This window comes from Pongo abelii, chromosome 8, assembly GCF_028885655.2.
Source record: "Pongo abelii isolate AG06213 chromosome 8, NHGRI_mPonAbe1-v2.0_pri, whole genome shotgun sequence".
Lineage (NCBI taxonomy): Eukaryota > Metazoa > Chordata > Mammalia > Primates > Hominidae > Pongo > Pongo abelii.
In genome coordinates, this window is record NC_071993.2 from 138820912 (window position 1) to 138843328 (window position 22417).

Consider the following 22417-nt stretch of genomic DNA (forward strand, 5'->3'; position numbering starts at 1 on the left):
GCCCATTTTTACATTCGAGTTTTCACTGCGGTTTAAAAGAATGTATGTTGTGTGTTGCAGATGCCTTTAAAAAACAGCTTTTAGAAAAACAGCAGACACGTTCCACTCTACCAAGAATGTCCGCGGCCCTAGAGCTGAGCTATCAAGGACCACAGAGGAGGGAGCCCTCGCGTTGTGAAGACGGGGGCAGGAGCAGCTCCTGTTGGGTATTGGATGATGAGTTCTTCTCGTCAGGGATCTAGAACTAGAAATACCATTTGACCCAGACATCCCATTACTGGGTATACACCCAAAGGACTGTAAATCATGCTGCTATAAAGACACATGCACACGTATGTTTATTGCGGCACTATTCACAATAGCAAAGACTTGGAACCAACCCAAATGTCCAACAATGATAGACTGGATTAAGAAAATGTGGCACATATACACCATGGAATACTATGCAGCCATAAAAAAGGATGAGTTCATGTCCTTTGTAGGGACATGGATGAAATTGGAAATCATCATTCTCAGTAAACTATCGCAAGAACAAAAAGCCAAACACCGCATATTCTCACTCATAGGTGGGAATTGAACAATGAGAACACATGGACACAGGAAGGGGAACGTCACGCTCTGGGGACTGTTGTGGGGTGGGGGGAGGGGGGAGGGATAGCATTGGGAGATATACCTAATGCTAAATGACGAGTTAGTGGGTGCAGTGCACCAGCATGGCACATGTATACATATGTAACTAACCTGCACATTGTGCACATGTACCCTAAAACTTAAAGTAGAATAATAATTTTAAAAATTGATAAATTGCCTTACATCAAGATTAAAAACTCCTGTTTTTCAAAACATACTAAGAGAATAAAAAGACAAACTGCAGACTTAAAAAAAAAAAAACGAATTCCGTGATTTCAGAACGTTCCTACTGTTTTAACGTAGCCAAACACGCCCTCTCCTTCTTTGCTCCCCTGGACTCGGGCTCACCATGGGGCATCTGCAGTCACGGCCACGTCGGACTCCATGGGGTCTTCCCTGACCACGTGGCGCCTGTTTGTTCTCCTCTGGAAGCTGTTTTGTCCAGCCCAGGCTGTGTCTCAGCCATCCCCAGTCTGGAGAGCTCTGCTGCTAAACAAAGATATTAAGTCATTAAAATGCAATAACCGAACTTCAAGAATCATTTAGCTCATTCTATTACTGGAGGACTCCCAGGCAGCAACCGCAGCCCACACAGCCCTCAGCGGGCGCCTCTGCCATCTCGGCATCTCCACCCTGGGCTCTCCATGCCCTTGTGGCGTCTCCACCCCATGCTTCCCTCTCCCTTCCCAGCACGCCAGTAAAACAAGTGTGAGAAGGAGGATGTGAATTATGGTCACGTGAATAAGAGGATTTACTAATGATGCCAGCAGGTTTGGGAGGTGGCTAAAATAGCTCCAAAGCCCAAATATTTAGGTTGGCGCGAAAGTAATTGTGGTTTTGCCATTGAAAGTAATGTCAAAAACCGCAATTACATTTGCACTAACCTAATAGGTTTAAAAGAACAAAGCAATTAGGCGCACAAGTCATTTAATTTTCTAGCTGTTGCTCCAGATGTCAGAAGGAAAGCACTTGCAGCCACACCAAAGAGGACCCTGGATCAAGTGCCTAGCTGGTTCCAGTTGAAAGGCAACTGTTTCAAATGTCTTATCTCTAAAGTAAAGATGGTGCGATACTTCCATCTGCAACATAAACGCAAAATATTGATACTGCCCGGGAACTGCCTGGAGGCCCCGCCCCAGGCCTCAGTTTTCTAATCAAAGGCTCAGCATGGGTCTCCTTCTGCATTGTCTGCCTGCAAATGCAGGCTCTGCTGATGGCCTCCCTGTGGTTGTGAACGTGTTTCCAAGCTAGAATGTGGAAGAGGGAGAAGCCCCCCAGCCTGCATGTCTGGGCTGCAATTCCCCCGTTTTTGGGAGCAGCCTGAGCTCCCAGAGCTAACCCCGGGGGCATCTGAAGGCAACCATGGAGGGGCCCAGGTTCCCAGCAGGATTGTGCTCACTCAGTGGCATAGACACAGCTTCCCCAGGGGGAGGGTTTTGTTTTGTTTTGTTTTGTTTTTTTCTGAGACGGAGTTTCACTCTTGTTGCCCAGGCTGGAGTGCAATGGTGCAATCGCGGCTCACCGCAACCTCTGCCTCCCAGGTTCAAGCGATTCTCCTGCCTCAGCCTCCCGAGTAGCTGGGATTACAGGCACACAGCCACCACATCCAGCTAATTTTTTGTATTTTTAGTAGTGATGGGGTTTCTCCATCTTGGTCAGGCTGGTCTTGAACTCCCTACCTCAGGTGATCCACGCGCCTCAGCTGGGGGAGGTTTTAATTCCAGATGCAAGGAAAGACCCAGAGTCCTTCCAAAAGCCTGAGCCTCTGACTTCCGGCTGGAGAGGCTCTGGTCCCCACCACACGTCCCGCCCACCTGCAGGACTGGCCTTGTTTTAAGGAGCCCAGAGCCAACGTGGAATCAGAGGAGCGTCAAATCAGGAAGCACAGGCTGCTGTCTCAGGTCTCTCATCCTCTGCGCCTGACTCCTCCCCTCAGCTCCGAGGCTCCGCGTCCACCTATTCAAAAGTCAGTCTTAGGGTTTCCGAGTCAGACATTGGTTCTAGTCTGGGCCTCTAGTTAATTGCTGTGTGACCCTGGGCACTGACTCAGCCCTGACAATCTAACGACTCCCTGAGGCTGGGGCATGGAGGAGCCGATGGCTTGGCATTTGCAAGAGGGCATTTGCCCAGCCCAGTCTGCACAGCGGGGCTTGGAAGCTAAAACGCTTCAAGAAACATCCATCTCAGGAAGGGTCACCCAGAAGCCAACCTGAAGACAAGGAGTTGAAGGCATGTGAGTAACCTGGGAGGGGGTCTGTCAGGAGCCCCCGGGAGAGTGGGGCAGTGACACAGGGTGAGGAAGGGGGTCCACGGAGGGGCTCTGAGTGGGGCCACGGGGTTTCAGTGCACTGGGGACCCTGAGACGATGCAGAGCGCTCCTCGGAGCCACCCGCCCCGGCGTCTGTGAGGCTGCTCCCTGGGGTGTCAGCTCTCCAGCCCCTCTGGCCTGCTCCAGCATTGGTGTGGCTCCCTGGTAGATGGCGACACCCACACAGGCCGCCGTGGGCAGTGGTTGGGTGTGGGTGGGGAATGGCCGCGGGGACACAGTTCAGGGCACAGCCCAGCCTGACACAGGCTTGGAGGTCTAAACTCAGGCCACTGGAGGGCTTTGAAAGGGGAGGCAGAGAGTATGGTGTGGCTGCCAGTGGGAGCACTTAGGAGGCAGGAGCACTCGGGAGGTAGGAGCACTTAGGAGGCAGAAGCCATCTTGCCTTTGGTGGGAACTCACTGGCAGGTGCTGTTGGAATCAGGTCTGTGTTTGTTTGTGGCTTCCACTGGCAGCAGCTACTGAGATGGCCCAGTTGTCCCTCACCAAAGCTCCCATGTGCATCCTGCACATGTGGGCTCGGGTGAGGGGTGGGATGGCCCTTTGGGCTGGGATGAAGCCTCTCCAGCCCAGCAGCAGGAAACCTGAACCGAGAGAGTTGCCCCCAGAGACAGAGAAGCCTGTTGGCTGCAGAGTCCCGGAGAATGAGCGGCATGGGGGCATTCTCCCGGCCGCGTCCCTCGGCTCCAGGCAGGTACCACGGTTGGGTCCTGTCCATTTTCTAGTTGGCTGTTGCCACTAGAGGAAAATGCCCTATTTTAAGCACAATCTGGCCAACTTCCTGAACTTTTTTGAGGAGGCGCCAGTCGATTTTCACTTAATCCTCCTGAGCTTCCCTGGGTATCCAATCGCTGGCAGATGTGACGGTTTTCTCCCATCCAGTACGAGTTGTTTTTCTGTTTCCTGCTTTATCACATTGTCCATTATGTACGTTGTAAAGTTAGTCTGATGACAACTAATTTTCTATTTTCGAGCAACTGTGGGGAGGATGGATCTGAGAAGAGAGAAGTTGAAAGCAGACTGAACAGCCTCAAAGATTTGCCATGGATTAGGAGAGGCAGGCTGGGAACAGAGTGGAAGTGAGAGGGGGAGCAGGGACACGTCTGAGCAGGGTTTAGACTCAGCCCTGCGTGGACTCGGGCAGGCAACAAAAGCTCCTCTAGGTTCCAAACTCGAAGCATAGGATCCAATAGGCATGAACCAGGAAAGGGCACCATATTACAATCGCTGCTACACTGTGGTCATTTACTCAAGCAAAAAATGGGACAGACGAGATTAATTAGAAGTCCTGATTTCAATGAGTTCTCCAAGAATATGGACTCACATTAAATTAACAGCTGTTTTGATTTTCTCCCATACGTCCATGGTCTGACTCTTAATGAAGCTACATCCAAACCCTCTTATGATAATTGAGTTACAAGATGGTATTGCAGTTGACATGGCAACTCTGCACACACTGTCTTACTTCAAGCCAGAGCCCCACGATCTGCACAACTTTCTCCAGTGACCAAAACATCCCCGTACTGTCCAGAGTGGTCACCCAAGTCAGGCATGGCTCTGTCGCCAGGACACAGAGAAACCAAATTTGCAATTTGATTTGATTTAAATGAAATCTTCCTTACTTAATAGCAAGGTTTAGGACATGAAGAATGGGACTCTGCACTTTAGCAAGATGCCCAGGTGCCTTGGACGCATGTGAAAGGTTGAGGGGCTCTACTCTTCTAGGCAATTGCAGGGGCTCCTGGCATGCGCTGCACCCTACAGGCCTCAGAGCACCTCCTCCCCATTTTCTCACCTGATGGTCATGCTGCAGACTCTTTCCAAAATGCTGTCAGCAGATCTGAGGTGCTCCTGTATGCCACCTGTCTTTGTATATGGGACTGTATCTGTTGCCTCCGCCTCCCCAGCCTTGCCCACCTATAAAAGGCCTCTGATGTGTCCTTACACACTTTGTGCAGGTATGGACTGGCCTCGGCCCTCCCTCTGAGGGCACGAAGCTTAGCACAGACATGGAGACAGGAGGACTCCACAGAGTCAAGCAGAAAGCCAGCAGGTCAGGTAGACTCGGTTCTGCGGCCACTTGGGGTCTTTCTGGAAATCCACTGAGCAAGGCTCAAAGACAAAGACAAGGCTCAACCCACAACCCAGTGCTCCTTTCTTTAAAAAAAAAAATAAAATAAAATCAGATGATTCCTCCTCTGGGTGGACTTCACTCCCTACTTTCTTCGCTCAGAGTGAGGGGGAGCCATGGAAACCTTGTTCTGCCTCCTTTTAACCCCAAAGGAAAAGGCCACCCTCACTGCTGTGGGTAATTGGGCATTCAGGTGCCGTGTCTAGTTGGCTTTCTTTACTAGTTTTAGCTTTTGGGGTCATTTGGAAGGAGCAGCCTCCTGTAACACCCTCTGGGACTGTGCTGATTTCAGGAGAAACCTTCTGCGTGTGAAACTCTCCAGGTGCAAAAATGTCCCCGTGAAGTCAGTGGCTCACACAAAACCCAACTCAGATCATGGACTCATGGTTATGGGCAGAAACACGAAACCCAGCTCAGATCACGGATTCACGGTTATGGTCAGAAACAAAATCCAACTCAGATCACGGATTCACGGTTATGCGCAGAAACGAGGGTTTTTTCTCTACCCATAAAACACTTGATTCAAGTCACCCTGTTTTAAGTGACTCATCAGGGGAGGAAACATCTCATTGAGGACAGGCTGCCTGGCTCTGTGTGGAGCTGATATTCCCAGCCCCAACCTTGAGCATCTTATCAGGGGAAGGAAGGAACGTGGTGGGCTCGTGCAGCAGGCCTGGACCTCCGGCCTCTGTGTCCCTTGCTGAAGGAGCCTGAATGTGTGCAGTGGCCCTGCTTTGTGGTCATTCAGCACAGTTGGACCCAAGCAGAGTTTGAGGGTACATGAAGGAAGCCTTAGTGTCCAGGGGCGTGGCTCAGAGCTCAGATGACCAGCGCTCCCTGCATGACCTGCCCAGCCCACACCCCAGCACAATCCCTCAGGGGAGGTCTCCTGCAGAGGTGGAGGTGGAGCTGGTGTGGGTCCTGCTGAGACTCCCCTGCAGCTCACACACCCCACCCACTTAGTGCAGAGCCTCGCTCTCCTTCCTGCCTCGAAGCAGGCAGTGTCTGCCTGGCCCTTTCGGGGGAGTCTGCCACGCAGCTGGGCTTGCTGCAAATCCTCTTCCACCTGTCTCTCTTGAACAATTACTCCAACCACTGACGCCTGGGGCCTAGGGAAGGTGGGGACTGAAAACCCAGGTTCCCTCCTCCCTCCTTCTCCAGGAACAGCCATGGTGGCTCCGAGTTCTACTGAATGAACCTGTGACCTCTTCCTTCCCTGAAGGATCAACTGGACGTTTAACTAGAGACTGCTAGTTTAGAGTAAAGCAGGCTATACAGCTAATTTGGGACAGTTCGAATAGGCTGTTATGATGCAGAGACAAACAATCCGCCACATCTGGGGAAAGAAATCAGCAGGCGTGTGCCGAGCTCATTCTGGGAGGGCCTGGGCTCTGCTCCATGTCACTGTCCTGACTCCAGAACCGGATGGACCCAGCAGCCTCTGTCTGAAACCACCCGTCACTGTGGCAGAGGGAGGCGCAGATGCGGGAAAGCGCCCTCTGCCCCCAATGCCACACAGGAGCAGAGCCCAGTGCCTTGGCTCACCCTCAATGGCCGAAGCAAGACGCAGGGCTACTCCGGGCCTCCGTGGGTGGGAAGGACTCTTCTGTGGGGCACACATTTGCAGACAGGCCTTGCACTGCCTGCATCCCCATTCCCTATCCCCTTTTGCTGGCCTTCATCCCAACAAATCCCATGAAGTGTTCCCAAATTGATACAGAAGACAATGCTATGCCCTGACTGCACCGCAATTTAGGAGGAGCCTTTAGAAACCCATTCCATCCTCCAGCTGGTCCTAGGATGCCCCTTGGAATTCCCATCATACTTGTAGGTGGCCCGGGAGGCAGCACTTGGCACTTTGCCCTCATGCCACTGCCCAGAGGCCCCAGATCCTTCAAGAAATCTACATCCTGTTTGTCATACATGGTCATATCAGACTTACTAGCCTGGGAAAACTATTTATAGGATGAGTGAGCAAGATCCTTGACATGCTGTTAACCATGAGGCCACTGCCCTCCTCGACGTGGGACTGAACAGGTGCAGACATGGATCCAGCCCTTGTGGCCTTGGTTGCACAGGGCATAACATGACTAATTCTGTAGTCAATGGGTGATTCCAAGGGTCACCTCTCAAACTGCTGTGACTCACTTCCTTATCTTAGGGTCCGCTTCTGTGGATCCCAGCTTGAGACACCTGGTTCATGAACTCAGGACTGAACAGCAAGGACAGAAATCTCAGTGCATTCCAGGTGGCAATTGCCCACTCTGTTTGGCCAGGGTATATTAGGAGAAGGCTATCTTATTACAACATTTGAGAGGACTAATCCTCCCAAGGAGCTGAAGAACAAGACGGATGAGCCCTAGGGCATATTAATGAGATGCAGGTTGGAAAATGCATACATATGATTATGCTAATGTTACATTGATGAATTTTTGTATGTAAGTTGAACAAGTAATCAGACAAATAAAATGCATGTACATTATTTCAAAGTATTGTACTTTATTTTTCCTAAAAGTTAAGAGTATAGATTAAAATATAAAAAGTGAGTACATAAGCCAAAAAGAGAGAAAATATTGGCAAATTGGAAAAAAAAAAAGACAGAAATGCAAATACTAAAGACACTGAGGCCTGCCGGGCACAGTCATTCATGCCTGTAATACCAGCACTTTGGGAAGCTGAAGCAGGTGATCGCCTGAGGTCAGGAGTTCAAAACCAGCCTGGTCAACATGGCAAAACCCCATCTCTACTAAAAGTACAAAAGTTAGCCAGCCATGGTGACACACACCTGTAATCCCAGCTACTTGGGAGGCTGAGGTACAAGAACTGCTTGAACCCCGGAAACAGAGGTTGCAGTGAGTAGAGATTGAGCCACTGCATTCCAGCCTGGGCAGTAGAGTGAGACTCTGTCTCAAAAATAAAAATAAAAAGTAAATTTAAAAAACTAAAGATATTGAGGCCAGCATGTGAAGTTCCTTCTAGAAGTAAGATGGAGAAGCCAGGCTCACCATGGAAGCCCAGCAGCTCTGCCTTCCTTGTGAATGGCCAGTGTGGGCCGCTCCTTCTAGAAATAAGGTGGAGGAAAGCGGGAAGAGTTTGGCCAAGGATTTATCTGCCTCTGCGGGAGCTGTGGTTGTAGCCGTGATCCATGCACATGGCAAGGTAGCCGGTGCCGGGAAACAGGGGCCCAGCCAAAACTGTACACACTTAAACCATAAATCCAATCAAGCAGAACAGTATTTTTGTTTCTTTATGCAAATGGATTATCCACGACACCCACGACCTAGACGTGTGGTGTTATTACACAAAAGAGATTACCTGCCTTCTCCCTGCCCAGAAGAGAGGTCCCCGTGGGCAGAGCTAGAGAGCAATGCAGGAGTCAGTAAGCCCCGCAGGAGAGTGATGTGCTGGGGACGCTTGGAGGGGAGAAACCCCCCGGGCACTCAGGAAATCCGGGAGGAAGGACGCATATCCCAGGAAGAAGAGTGTGGCCTGGAGGCGGTCGTATGAAAGGACAGAGAAGCAGAGGGTGGGGACAGCATTCGAGGGGCTGTTGCAGAATCATGGTGGAGGACAGGTGTGGGCGATGGTTTCCGCCATGCACAGTGGCCTCATGGACAGAGATGGGCAAGTCGATGTCAGAGGCCCAGGGCGAAGCCTTATGGGGATAAGAATGGTGTCTGTTTCGTAGGGATTGTGAGGTTTAATAAGTCACACCTGCAAGGGTCTTGCACAGTGCCTGGCCCACAGTGAGCAATCAAAAAATGTGAGGTGCTGTGACTGTCTCCAGCCACTCAAGGCTTCCTTTATGTTTTATAAGCAAGTACTGTGGTGGAAAGCGATTTTACTACTGTTCAAGTAGAAAACATGGACTGATCAACAGTAAGCAGATGTATTCAGCACCTTCGTTTCAAAGAACTCAACGTATTTCACATGTGATCCCTCACATCAGAAGTCAGAACAGCAGTGTCCATCTGCACTTTGAACAGGAGGCCCTGGAGCATGATCTTACCTGGGTCTGTGCATGGCCAGCTCGAGGTGCAAGGTCCCTGGCCCCACATCCACCACTCTTTCCTCTGTCCCCAGCTCAGGGCATGCTGAGGCTTCCTTGGGCTCCTGACCACCCAGTTCCCACGGAAACTGCCTCTTTTCATGGACATCTCCACACTGTGCCTTGCCAGGGGCCCTTGGGGTCCCCGCACCTGGCCAAGAGCAGATTCAGGGCAAACGTGGGCCCTGGCTGAGCAGTGAAACTGGTTCCCCTCCCCCTGTTGTGGAGCAGTTGGTCTGGCCACAGAGTTGGTCACCCAGGTCCCCTTCCATGGAGATAGGGACACCGCAGGAGGCACTGTCTGTGGCAGACACAACCTGCCTTCCTGGGACAGACCCGCCCCGATGGTGAGGGCTTCTCATGCCCGAGGCTCCCAGCTCCCCATATCCAGTCCCGGGGAATGCGAAGGCAGGCTGTTTGGGATGGCAGCGGGAATCCTATAGAGTCAGGAGTCGGGGGTGGGGTCAGAACAAAGAGTATGCATGACTGCCCGATGCTGCCGCATGCTGGGAGCTGCAGGAATCTCTCTGAAGCTCTATGGAGACACCTGAGCAGGAGCTCCATCCTACATGGAGGAGGCCAATTTATACCTAGAGAGGGGATCTCTGAGCAGCACTCCACAGAGGTACTTGCTGAGCAAGACCACCCAAGACAAGTCAGCTGCACTACCCCACCTGCTCAGACTGAGTCCAGCAGCCCAGAAATACCTGTGGCCTTCAGATCAACGTCCTCCTCCTGTGTGAGCTCCTGTCATCGCAGGAACTGCTGCTTTGCAGGGAGAGCTTCGTTAGAGGACACACCATTGCTTCTGGCTGGGAGGAAGAGGTCCTGGTGTCCCATGGCCCTGTGGGATGGCTGCTGGTGACAGGGACACAGTGCAGAGTTCAAGTCGCTGGAAGGAGGATATTGCATGTGCCCGACATGAAGAAATGATAGGTGTTTGAGCTGCAGGAGGTGCTCATTACCCTGCTCTGATCATGATACAGAAGTTATATTGAAGCACCAGTATGTACCCCATGAATGTGCACAATTATTATTTGACAATTAAGAAATAACATGTTTAAATGAAAAAAAAGAAAACTTGGACATTCTAAATCTAAATTTGGGCTTTTCAGGGTATAAGGTGTATATTGCAGGAGCTGCCAAGATACCCAGACAAGACTTTCAAATACCTGGCACCCAGCGCCAAACCTGACCGAGAAAGCCCCGAGTCCAGAGAGAACTCAAGAGTCAAGAACCCAAAAAGCCCGCAAACATCGGATGCACCCCACAGAGACCAGCCACAGAGACCCCCACCTTCAGGCAAAGGAAGCCCCCACCCACGTCGGCTACCACACAGGTGTTCATATTGAATTCAATTACTCCAAATCCCCCCACCAGATCCACATGCAGAATGGAGTCTCATTGAAGACTGAAATTATTCTCCATAGATTTTGAAATGTCTGCCCTTAGAAACCACCCAGCCATTATTCACACAAAAATTAAAGTAATGCAATCAGGAAGCGGAGGTTTCAGTGAGCTGAGATTGCGCCCCTGCACTCCAGCCTGGGCAACAAAGCTAGACACCATCTCAAAAAATAAAAAAATAAAGCAATGCGATCAGGGACACTTAACCTGAGCCGAACACCAGATGGACAGGAGCACGTTTGTGTTATCACAGCTTTGTGTTATCACAGACGCAGAAGGGCTGTCATTAGACACCAGTGGGCCTTGTGAGAGGCCCTTCCGTCTGGGGTCAGGTGAAATCCTACAAACCCACAGCACAGGCAGGAGGTAGGGGGCCTCTGCTGCCCTCAGGACTCAGTCACTAAAACGGCCTTGAGAAGGGGCAGCTCACGAGAGCAGTAGCCAGGGACGGCTTCCCCGCGGTGGATCCCCTGTGACCCTGCCTGCTGGCCACCACGGTCCTGGCAAGATGGCTGTTCTTAGATATTTGAGTAAAATTAACTGCACACAGAAGACAGGGGTCTACATTTACGTGACCCTGCTAGAATGGTCCCTGAGATGTAAAATCATGAAAGGTCAAAGGGAAAGCGCTCAGAGAGGGCTGGCTCAGACCCTGCTCCTGCCTTCCTTCTCCCCTCCCCTGCTGAAAGCCTGGGCACCTGCCAATGGGGCTGTCCTGGCAGCACATGCCTCAGCTCCAAAGACTCTGTCCCCAAAGCACATCAGGACCCACTGCCTTGGCAGGACCCTGAATCATTCACACCCTGACATCCCACCCGCTCTGGGGACGAGCACCTTCTCTCCCTCCAGCCCCTGCTCTCATTCCTGCCAGGCACTCTCCACTTTCAGCCACGCCGCCTGCCCTCTGCCCCACTGCCTTCTCCAATCTGCCAGGCCTCTCTGCCCTCACTGCCCACGAAGCCTCCCCTGAGACATGAGTAGGGAGCAGCTGGTGGCAGTGCCCAGTCTGCATTTGTGTCAGGGAGAAGGGGTGACTGAGGCACCTGCTCTGCGGAATGACTCACAGGATTGGCCAAGGTCATGTGCCGTGTCCATGATGTGCTTGGCACAGTAAGTGTAGTGTTTGCTGTTATGTGCCCGTGCCTCACAGATCCTCACTGGAACCACTGCCATGCCAGTTCTTGAAACTTGGAAAGAAAGAGAGAGAGGCCGGGCATGGCAGCTCACGCATGTAATCCCAGCACTTTGGGAGGCCAAGGCGAGTGGATCACCTGAGTTCAGGAGTTCAAGACCAGCCTGACCAACATGGCGAAACCCTGTTTCTACCAAAAAAAAAAAAAAAAAATAGCTGGGAGTGGTGGCAGGCACCTGTAATCCAAGCTAGTTGGGAGGCTGAAGCAGGAGAATCGCTTGAACCCCAGAGGCAGAGGTTGCAGTGAGCCTATATGGCGCCGTTGCACTCCAGCCTGGGCAACAAGAGCAAAACTCCGTCTCAAAAAAAAAAAGAAAGAAAAAGAAAAGAAAGAAAGAAAGAAAAAGAGAGAGAACAGAAAAAAAAGCAATCTGCTTAATGACCAATTCACTGAATCAACCCAGATAACTTTGCATACTTGGAGAAGTACACACATTCTCTCTCTCTCTCTCTGTCTCGCTCTCTCTCTCCCCCCCCTCCCTATTTCTCCCTCCTCTCTCCGCCCCCACTTCCTGAATATATTCAATAAATATATGCTTCTTAAAAGAATTGTAAGAAATGGTCCATTTGTTGAAAACTGTCAGTAAGTACTTTTGCTTCCTTATGGACACGTTCTCATCACTGCATTTGGGAAGAGGAAGTACCTGAATGTAATTAAAGAAGACAAAACCGCTCTACTCACCAAGAAAATGCCAGTTAAATTGAGCGGAAAGGAATATGGTCTTTAAATAATCCTTAGAACTTGTTTTTCGGTAAGTTGAACAAATTTAGCAAGTTGGTCATTTTGGTGAATTTCTCTGGCGGCACACCATCGTCCTGAGAGTCGGTCTGCTCCCTGGTTAATCACAGTCCCCACAGCCCAGCCCCGCGGCCCTCAACCTCCAGCCACCCTCCCTCCTGTTCTCCCGCCTGTGTGGCTCTGCCAGTCACCGCAGAGCCAGTCCTGGCCTCCAGGCTGCGCTCGGACAGGGTGCTCAGCTTCATCTGCACCTCCCAGGCAGGAGAATAGGGGTGCCTTTGCAGGGACCCCTGGAAGTTTCTTCCAGCTTGCTTCCCTTCCCCTCCCCTGGTGCCCCGTCCACCCTCCCCAGACCCCCGCTGTTGCTCCATCACCTCCTGTCTCAGAGTAGCTGGGCCCTCGCTCTCAGCTTCACACATTTGCAGCCACACAGCGGCCTCTCTTCCCTCGGCAGCTCTGCAGCTAATCCCACCCCCCACGGGGACCCTCTTCCTTCAGGCCTTCTCAGGGACTCCACGCTCCATGGGGGGCTATGTACCATTCTCTACATTTCTTGAAACTGAAAAACAAAATGAAGTAGGTTTTAGCTGGTTTTAGCCTGTGTATAGTCACAGATTATTTTATTCACAGATTTTTTTTAAATTTCTTCAGAAACAAAAACAGGATTCAAGGTTAGGCTAATAAGTAATGAGTGTGTTTTGGCTGAAGCTATTTTGAACTGATGATCAGGTCTCAGTGAGAAGAGCTCTGATTTATGGAACAGCGTCAAGCTGATGACATTCACTCTGACGCCTCAGCTGAGCTTCAAAGGAAGGAAGGACACATAACACCTTCCCACCAGCACACACAGGCACACACTCACATACACACGAAAGCCTACACAAACACACACAGCACTCACACACAAAGATATGAACACACAAATACGCACACAAAAACACACTCACACATGCACATGCCACTCACACACAGACACACACACACATACAAATGCATAAACAAACACACATAGCACCCACACAAGGATACACACACTCACACGCAAATATGCACACAAAAATACTCACACATGCACACACCAATCACACACAAACATACACACAAAAACACATGCATGCATGCACACACACATGCAACCCCATCAACCTCACACATACACAAATACACACATGCACACACACAAATATGCCCACAAAAGCACACATGCACTCACCACTCACATACAAGCATACAACACACATGCATGCACGCACATACAAACATGCAACCCTATTAACCTCACACATACACAAAAACACACACGCATGCACACACACCACTCACTCATGCACAAATATGCACACAAAAATACACACTCACACGTACATGCCACTCACAAATATACACATAAAAACATGCATGCATGCATGCAAACACACATGCAATCCCATTAACCTCACACATACACAAACACACACACACATGCACACACCACTCGTGCACAAATATACATACACATGCGTGCACACACAATACACACAAATATACACATAAACACAGGAGTGCACACACCACTCACACACAAAACACACACATGCATGCACACACACATGCAACCCCATTAACCACACACCTACACAAAAACACACATGCATGCACACACACCACTCATGCACAAATATACAAACACACACACATCCACACCCCATTGACCACACACATAGACAAACACACATGCACACAGGCACCACATATATACACATACACATCACACATGTACACATATGTATACACACATTCCTACTGACACAAATGCACACTCACACATATACACACATGAACACATGCACCACATATATACACATACACGCCACACATGTACACATATGTATACACACATTCCTACTGACACAAATGCACACTCACACATATACACACATGAACACATGCACATGCTGTCACACATCTATGCAAACATGCACAGATACACACCCCACTGACACGCATCATGAGCACACACAGCCCTTCTGTTGTCAGGACAGGGGCGGAGCCTGTGAGAAGCCTCTTGTGATGAGGGGATGAGTCCCACGGTGTCCTGTTCCTACTTTCTCCACACACGACACCCAATAAAGACACTTCCTTCCCTTTTGAAAGAGGCTCATTCCATGCACTGAACTGGACTAGGAAGCCCTGCACTTGCTAACCGCCTCCCCCCTACCCCACCACATCCTGCGGGTTGTGCCTCCAGCCCCCACCCACAACCCACATGCCTACAAACCCGTCCCTGCCCCATTTCAGCATCCCTGTCCACCCGCCCGCCCCAGCTTGAGCTCTGCCTCCCCCATCCACATTGGGCTTTGACGCATGTCCCCGTGGCCCCCACAGTTCTCAGCGTGGTGCTCTCTGCCCCTGGCAGGGCCCACTGACCCTCACCCTCATTCTCCAGCAGGGCTCTGCCCACCTGCCCCCACCTCCCGGGCAGAGTGCCTAGTCACAAGGCGTTCCCACCTCCGAGGCCTGCCTGCCACCCATCAGTGTGGCTCCCCAGCGCCACCAGGAGCCCACAGAGGCTCCCAGGCACCTACGGCTTCAACGCCCATCCGCAGAAGACCCCGAGCTTCTCCAGCAGCAGCTGCTTTCCTGAGCACCAAGCCCTAGGTCCGACAGTCTGGTGGACATCTGTGCTCAGATGGTCTCAGGCCCAGCATGGCCCCAGCACATCTGGCGTCCTCTCTACATATTTGTTTTGTGCTGTCCACCCTTCCTTCAGTGACGATGCCCTCGCTCAGCTGGCCAATTAGAAAACCCAGGTCATCCCTGATGTCCCCATTAGCAAACTATCTAAATAGGCACCAGGCCCCACAGACTCCTGCCGGAAGACGCCTGGAATCTGGCGATTTCCTCACCCCCCCCGACCACTCACCCCACCGCTGGACTCCGCAACAGCCCCTGCCTCTGCACGAGCACCATCCGTCTCCTTCTCAGCTGTAGCCAGTGGGGCCGGCCTGCAGTGGGAGTCTGAGCCCACTGCTCCCTTGAGCAAAGCTCTTCACTGTCGTGCTGCCTCCCAGAGAGCCCCTGACTCCACACCCAGCCACACTGAGTGGCCAGCAGCTCCCAGCCCCAGCTCAGCCCCGCACAGTCACACATGCCGCCATCCTGGGCCCTTGTGTGGTCACACACATTGCCATCCCAGTCACATGTGCGCCTGTCTTGGGCCCCTTTCCCTCCTGCTAGCTCCTGACCTTGGCTCTCAGCTCAGGACCACCTCTGGAAACCACCTCTGGAAACCACCTCTGGAAATCACCTCCAGGAGCTGGCCCCTGGTGTGTAGCCCACACGTGGAGGTTTGGCCAGTTCAATTTCAAATGCTCCTGCAGTTGCTTCTTATTGAGAGAGTGAGTTTGGCCTTTGATTCCGCCACTGTGTGTGGAGTGGACGCTTCCCTGGGTCACCAAGTGGCCATCACTCCTTGATTTGTTCTTGCAGCGGTAGCTGCTCCAGACCCAGCAGGTCCTGGGCCAGCCCACGGGAACTGTCATGTAGGGGTGGATCTGCTCACAGCCACACCAGAGGTGGGGGCCTGCTCTGCTCTGTGAGCATGAGCCCAGTGACAGGGTCCAATTGCTATGTTCTAAAGCCATCACCACCTTTGATGATTTACTTCCCAATAAAAATGCAATGCCCTCTTCCAATCACACACACTCACACACACTCTCTCACACACTTACACTCACACTCCTGCTCACACACTCTCACACTCACACACTCACACTCATACACACACTCACACTCTCACACTCACACACACTCTCACACACACAGACTCACACACTCACACACACTCACACACTCACACACTCTCTCACACACTTACACTCACACTCCTGCTCACACACTCTCACACTCACACTCATACACACACTCACACTCTCACACTCACACACACTCACACACACAGACTCACACACTCACACACACTCACACACTCACACACACTCTCTCACACACTCTCAACACACACACACACGAGTTGGTTTATTTTTCCCGTAACGGTAGAACACTGATTTTCAGCCAATTTCATAAGCAATTGATGGAGATGGTGGGGCAGGCGTTTAGCACGTTGCTGATGCAAATGCCACAAGCCTTCTGCGTGCCCCCATGACCCTATCCTTCTGATCTTCTTCTGATGTATTCAGCTCACTTCCAAGGAGAGTAAAAGAGATTTTAGAGGCGTTTATCACAAAGGGCTTAAGTTGTTAAGCTGGCTGCAGATTCATGGTTGAATCCTGCCGGATGAGGGCTAGCCAGCAGGGACAGCGGGACTTGGACAGCCGACCATGAGGGCCCAGAAGCCATAGGTGGGGTCTGCTTTCCTCTCCCTGAGACCCCCATCAGTGCTTGCCACCCAGCCGTGTCCTGGGCCCCTCTCTGCTGCCAATGCTGACCTCACCACGCCGCCTCACTCACTGGGGACGGGGGTGCCACGATCCAGGTCTGTCCCCTCGTGCGCACTCAAACATCCATGTGGACAAGAGAAGCAACACCCCAGGCCGGGGACCATTCTCCACGTGGAGTTCCCGGAGTGGCAGAACCTGCCTCACCCAGAGCCCTCCAGAAATGCAGGATCCCAGGCCCCACTGAGGGTGCCCTGGGGGTGAGGCCCTGCGTCTGCCCTTCAGGTGATTCTGATGCCAGAATTTGAGAACCCTTGCCCTCGCCTCTCAGTTGCTTGACTCCTCATCTCAAATGTCCTCACTCGCTCTCCCCTGAGGCCCAGCATTCTTACCGGGCAGTGGACCAGGGCCTTGGGCACCCACTGAAATTACCTGGGGAGCTTTAATGATGCCAATGCCTGGGCACACGAGGCTCTAATTTAATTTAATTGGTTCAGAACAGGCCCCAACATGGGATTTTCCAAACCTCCTGGATGATGCTGATGTGCAGTGGGCCCGAGCAGTGCTATCTACTGCCTAGGACGCCAGGAAGGGCACCCTCGGATGTGGTAAGCCTGCACCACCCTCTGTCCATGAGCCCCAGCTTTTCTGCCCCTCCCTCCATCTTCCAGCATCCACGGCCCCTCCCTCCCCCTCCTCCTTCCTAACACACCGAGATCCCCAGCTCACCACTGGGGCACTTTCCTGCCACCCTCCCCTATCTCCGTGGTGGGCCCGCCCTGCAGACACCCCCCCACCCCGCCCCTGCTCCCGGGGCCCAGCCCAGGTGGAGAGAACTGTTCCCCCCAGGTTGCTGCCCCTGCAGCTGCCCCTCTGCAAACCTCCCTGGGCCACACCCTGCAGGTGTGTCTCCTGCACCTGCTGGGGCTGCTTCCAGTCACACCACTCTCTCCAGCTCCTGCACGACCCACTCCCCCTCCTCTGCAAAAATTACCCCAAAATTACAAATGGCCAATAGCGGCCTCCGGACAAGAGGTCCTTCCGCATTACTTTCCTCTCCTCCACCGTGACCTGCACTTCTACACGCCTGGGCCACCCCGTCCCTGCTCCTCAGGAGGGCAGAGTCTGCTCCCTGGCCAAGGCTGACCTTCCGTCCTGTCCTGAGCCCCTCTCCTTAGCTTCGAGGACCTCATGAGCCCAAAACTCTCTGCTGATTCTGTGTTTTCATCACGCCGTGGCTCACGGCTCTTTTCCGTTCACAGGTAAACTTGCTGGAGCTTCTCCCGTACGGAAGGCGTCCTCCACGAACCTGGAGCTCTCGAGCTTCTCTCCTCCCCAAGCAGCAGAGCCTGGAAAGTGGCCCAGGTTCTCATTTTCACTTGTCACCACCTCCTGATGCCTCCGTCCACTGCAGGCTGGTTCCTGCCCTTCCACTCCAGGGTCGCCAGGGAGCTCCGGCTGTGTACCCCAGGGAGCCGTTTTCTGGTCCTTTTCTACCCGGGCATCTGTGAACCAAACAGTTCCCCAAGTGGCTCCCTCTTCCTTCACTGCTGGGTCGCCTCTCACTGCAGCACCTGCTGCTGCAGCACTCCGTGGAGACTATTATTAGCATTAGTACTTGCTGGGTCATAACTGCTTTCTCTCCGATCTAAAATCTTGGGAAACTTCAACACTGCAGCCAACCAACTCATCTTTAAGAATGCAGGAAGTGGATATCACCCATGAGACACGCTAGTATTCAGAAGTAACACACTCGATGTCAGCCAACATGAACAGGTGTGTGTCTCCCCACTGCCCTTAGGAGGTGGAGCCCTCGGCCCCCCAGGGTCCTCCCACAGAGCCCTGGTCTTTGGGGGTGAGCTGTGCACACACACATTTCCTGGGCAGGGCTGCTGACTTCCAGGAACAAGCTGCGGCATCTCCAAGGGCACTGGTGCAGCCTGGCTTTCAAGCTGTGCGTGCGAATTGGGGGCCGTTGGGACAGCCCTTTCCATCCATGATCTTCCTGACTTGCTGGGTGGATGCCTTACCTGCCCACAGCAGCTCTCCCTCCACCACGTCATAAACACAGCCCTTTCCTGCTTCACAGAAAGCCCCAATGCAGGAGGGCTGCCCTGGCACCTGCTCCCTACCACAGCATCTCTCTGCAGCTGCAGTTTTTCCAGTGCTGTTCTGAGTGATGGCATTCTTGTGCTGGGGATGACACGTCACTGGTGCAGTGCCCAAAAGCTTGCTTGTGCTCTGGAATGACAGCATCACTCAGCAGATTACCTGGAGACTGTACTGTTTCCACCTGTTTGGAGAAGGTTCCATCTAGATTTCAAAAATCTTCCTAGGAAGAAATCGGATCTCACTCACTGAAGATGGACATTTTCAGCAAGCCATATTTTTGCCTTCAGAGATACCATCCTTTGGCTGCAGTCTTGGAAAAAGTCAGAAGTAGGTGACCGTGCCAGCTGGCTGACCTAATACAGGGCCGTGGGTCTACTGGGCGGTTAACGGAACAGAACAGCTGATGGGAACGGCACCACCACGTCAACATCAGTCCTTCCTCTTGTTCATGCACAGACGTGTCTCTCCTTCTCAAAGCTGCGAGGTCAACTCTGACCACAGACCCATCAAAATGGACCCAGGAGCCCTGCCCCCAGGGCATATTACTTGGTGGTTAAATCTCTCCCATGATGAGCATGTTACAGTTCTGATGCACTTCTAGGCAGTAAACGCAGAGCCAGGAGCTTGGGGAAGAATCACTTGGCCGAATCCTGAGCTGGGTTCCCTGTATCCCTCCTCAGCTACACCACACACTTCCCGCACGGTCCCTGTTGCGGTTTCTGTGGAGATGAGTTTGGGATGTTTTCCCAAGAAAGAGAAGAACTCACGAAACAGAAGCCGAGCAATTACGTGTCTCCATTTTTATCCACGCATGACCACACAGGTGATCCTGACCCGAACCCACCAGCGGCAGATCACTGGGCTGAATCATCGGCTTTGGCCTGAACCGTGGTCGTGCAGTCTCCCAGAGGCCTTACCAGGGCAGCACCATCTTTGTGGCCTGTGCCAGCTGTTTTTCAGATGTAAAGATCTCACCAAGCCTTCCCCGCACAGGACTGATTCATTTGTGTTGAGAAATCTCATTTCTACCTTTTCACAGGACTTCTGGTCCTCCTTTTGACTCAAGTCAAGGCAAATGTGTGAGGTGACAGGAACAGAAATAGTCCCGAACTCTGCAATGACGTGTGCCCCTATAGTGCACTGGCTGGTGCCTACTTCCCGGACGATCTTCCTCCAGCACCGTGCGCCCATCCATCAGCCTCTGCAGACTCAGCCTGCAGGCCCTACCTGGCCTTTGGAGGCCGCTCTTGAGCACTGGGGCCACTGCTTCCCCTTATGGTACTGGGTTAGCCTGTGACCAACGCCCAGGCCTGGGGCAAGATAGACTTCTGAAGAGCCACTGAGGCCGGGAAGCCCCCACTAGATAAGGCAGAGTCTGGGATCCCCACTCCAGCCAGGACTGCTTTCCTCCCATTCCTGGCTCCCCTGAGCACCTCCTTGAGAAAGCACTTGTCCCCAAATCCTTGGCTCTGGAGGATGCCAGCCTGAGATGAGCCCCTTCCCGGGTCTCTGTAAGTGGGTGTCACAGGTGGCACCCCCAGGAGCAGATGTGGAGCTGGACTTTGTATGCAGGACAGCTCAAGGTATTTATCAGGATCGATATATGTGGGGAGGGGTGGAGGGAAGGGTGCAGGAAGAAGTCCAGGGTGGCGCAGAGCCACAGGGCTTCAATCAGCCTCCTGGGGAGCTCTGGACACCAGCCCCTCAGGGCTGTCCTGCGGTGAGCTGAAACAACCAGGGATCAGTGGCCTTAGTCCAAAACCACAACCCCTTGCCCAGGAGAAAGGACCCTGCAACAAGGATCCATGTGAGGGTCCCCTAATCCTTCTCCAGAAGGAGCTGTGTGGCCACTTAGCCAGCTGGACACCAGGGCAGGGTCCCCAGACATTCAGGGACTGCTAGACACAGGGTCTGAGTTGCCGAGGATGCCCAGAGACATGAAAAGTTGTCACGGCCCCCAGATTAGAGACGGCACATAGAAGCCAGGTGACTCGTGGAGTTCTGGCTCAGGCCTGGATCACAGGGAGTCCAGTGGGTCCCTGGACAGACCCAATAGCCATGCCTCAGTCCCCACGTGAATAACTGGATAGACATCTTGGAGTAGGTAGGTACAAGCCCTTTGCTGGTCATTGGCCTATGGGTAAATGGTTACCATCATGGGGAAGGCCAAGCCTCCAAACTCCCCCAGCCCCTGGACTTGGTAGTAAATCAAAATCTGCGTCTCATCACAGGGGAAGGTGTAGACAGTATTGGTCCCACATGGTTCTAAGGGGTGCTGGTCTGAGGAAGGGACAGGCTTGTACCAATGTTGGGGGCGGCGTCCAGGCTGGGAAGATGGTGGGAACAGTGGTGTGGAGGGGGAGAGGCTCACGGAGGACTAGGATGTTCCAGGATCTGCTTGGCTGCGGAGCTGCCCTTTTGCCAGCAGAGATCTCTGGAAGGCTGTGCTGGAACTGGGGCTGAGGCTCAGGGTGGGGAGTCCTTCTCTGGCAACTGCAAAGCATGGCTTGTCCTCCCTTTCATCTCTCCTTATGCCACAGCCAGACCATGAGGTCAGCCACACAAAGGCAGCCCTGACACTGTGTGCCCCCTGCCAATGGCCCAGAACCCTGCAGGTGACTTGCTCCACCTTCTGCTTGTCTAGGAAAGGGAAGGTCTAAGGAGGTCACAGAGGTCTAAGGAGACCACTGCCAGGTGGAAGGCGTTGCTCTGCTCATGTGGACGGGGACACAGAGCTACCTCGGCAGCACTTGCGTTCTGGGGGGACAGACAGATGCAGGTCGACCTGCAACGTGCGGGTCTCAGGGTGTGCAGGCTGCGAGGACCTGCAGGGGTGCCAGCGACAAAAGGCCCCCGGGAGCCCGAGACAAAATGCCCCTGGGAGCGATACACTGCAGAAGACAAGGCAGGACCCCAGGCCCGGTGGACACCACCCTTGAGAGAGACGGCACGAGGGCCCTCTGAGAAAAGCCGTCCCTTTGTCAGTGGCAACAATCTGAGCTGGTGACCCAGTGACCCTATGGTCCACACACCCAAGACCCCTAATGGAGGCCCCGGCCAGACACAGCTTTGGCCCTCATTGTTTGACTCCACGACCTCACCTCCTCCCAGAGCAAAGCACTGGAACACGGAAAAAAAAGAAGGAAGAAAGGAAGGAAGGAAGGAAGCAAGCCTGATTTTCACTCTGTAAGGTATATACCCAGCAGTGGGGTTGAGGGTCATAGGTTGCTTCGATGTTTCATTTTTTGAGGATTCTTGGTCCTCTCTTCCATAGCAGCTGCGTCATTTTACCTTCTAGAGATCTGTGAGCAACATGGTACCCATAGCTAACAATGCTGCAGTGTACACTGAAAAGCACTCAGACAGGAGATCTCAAAACTTGTTTTCACCACAAAAAAAAGGGACAAGAGAGCAAGAAGAACCTTTCAGAGGCGATAAGTGGGTTTATTACCTGGA

The 22417-nt window shown here is 52.6% G+C and overlaps 1 long non-coding RNA gene across 1 annotated transcript; it reads left to right on the plus strand.

Moving 5' to 3' along the window:
* The first annotated feature begins 1905 nt into the window (after positions 1-1905).
* On the plus strand, positions 1906-22158 carry LOC129048399 (uncharacterized). Its single transcript, XR_008510725.2, has 4 exons — positions 1906-2863; positions 17352-17457; positions 18112-20544; positions 21606-22158. It is a non-coding gene; the product is annotated as an uncharacterized LOC129048399 (long non-coding RNA).
* The last annotated feature ends 259 nt before the right edge of the window (positions 22159-22417 follow it).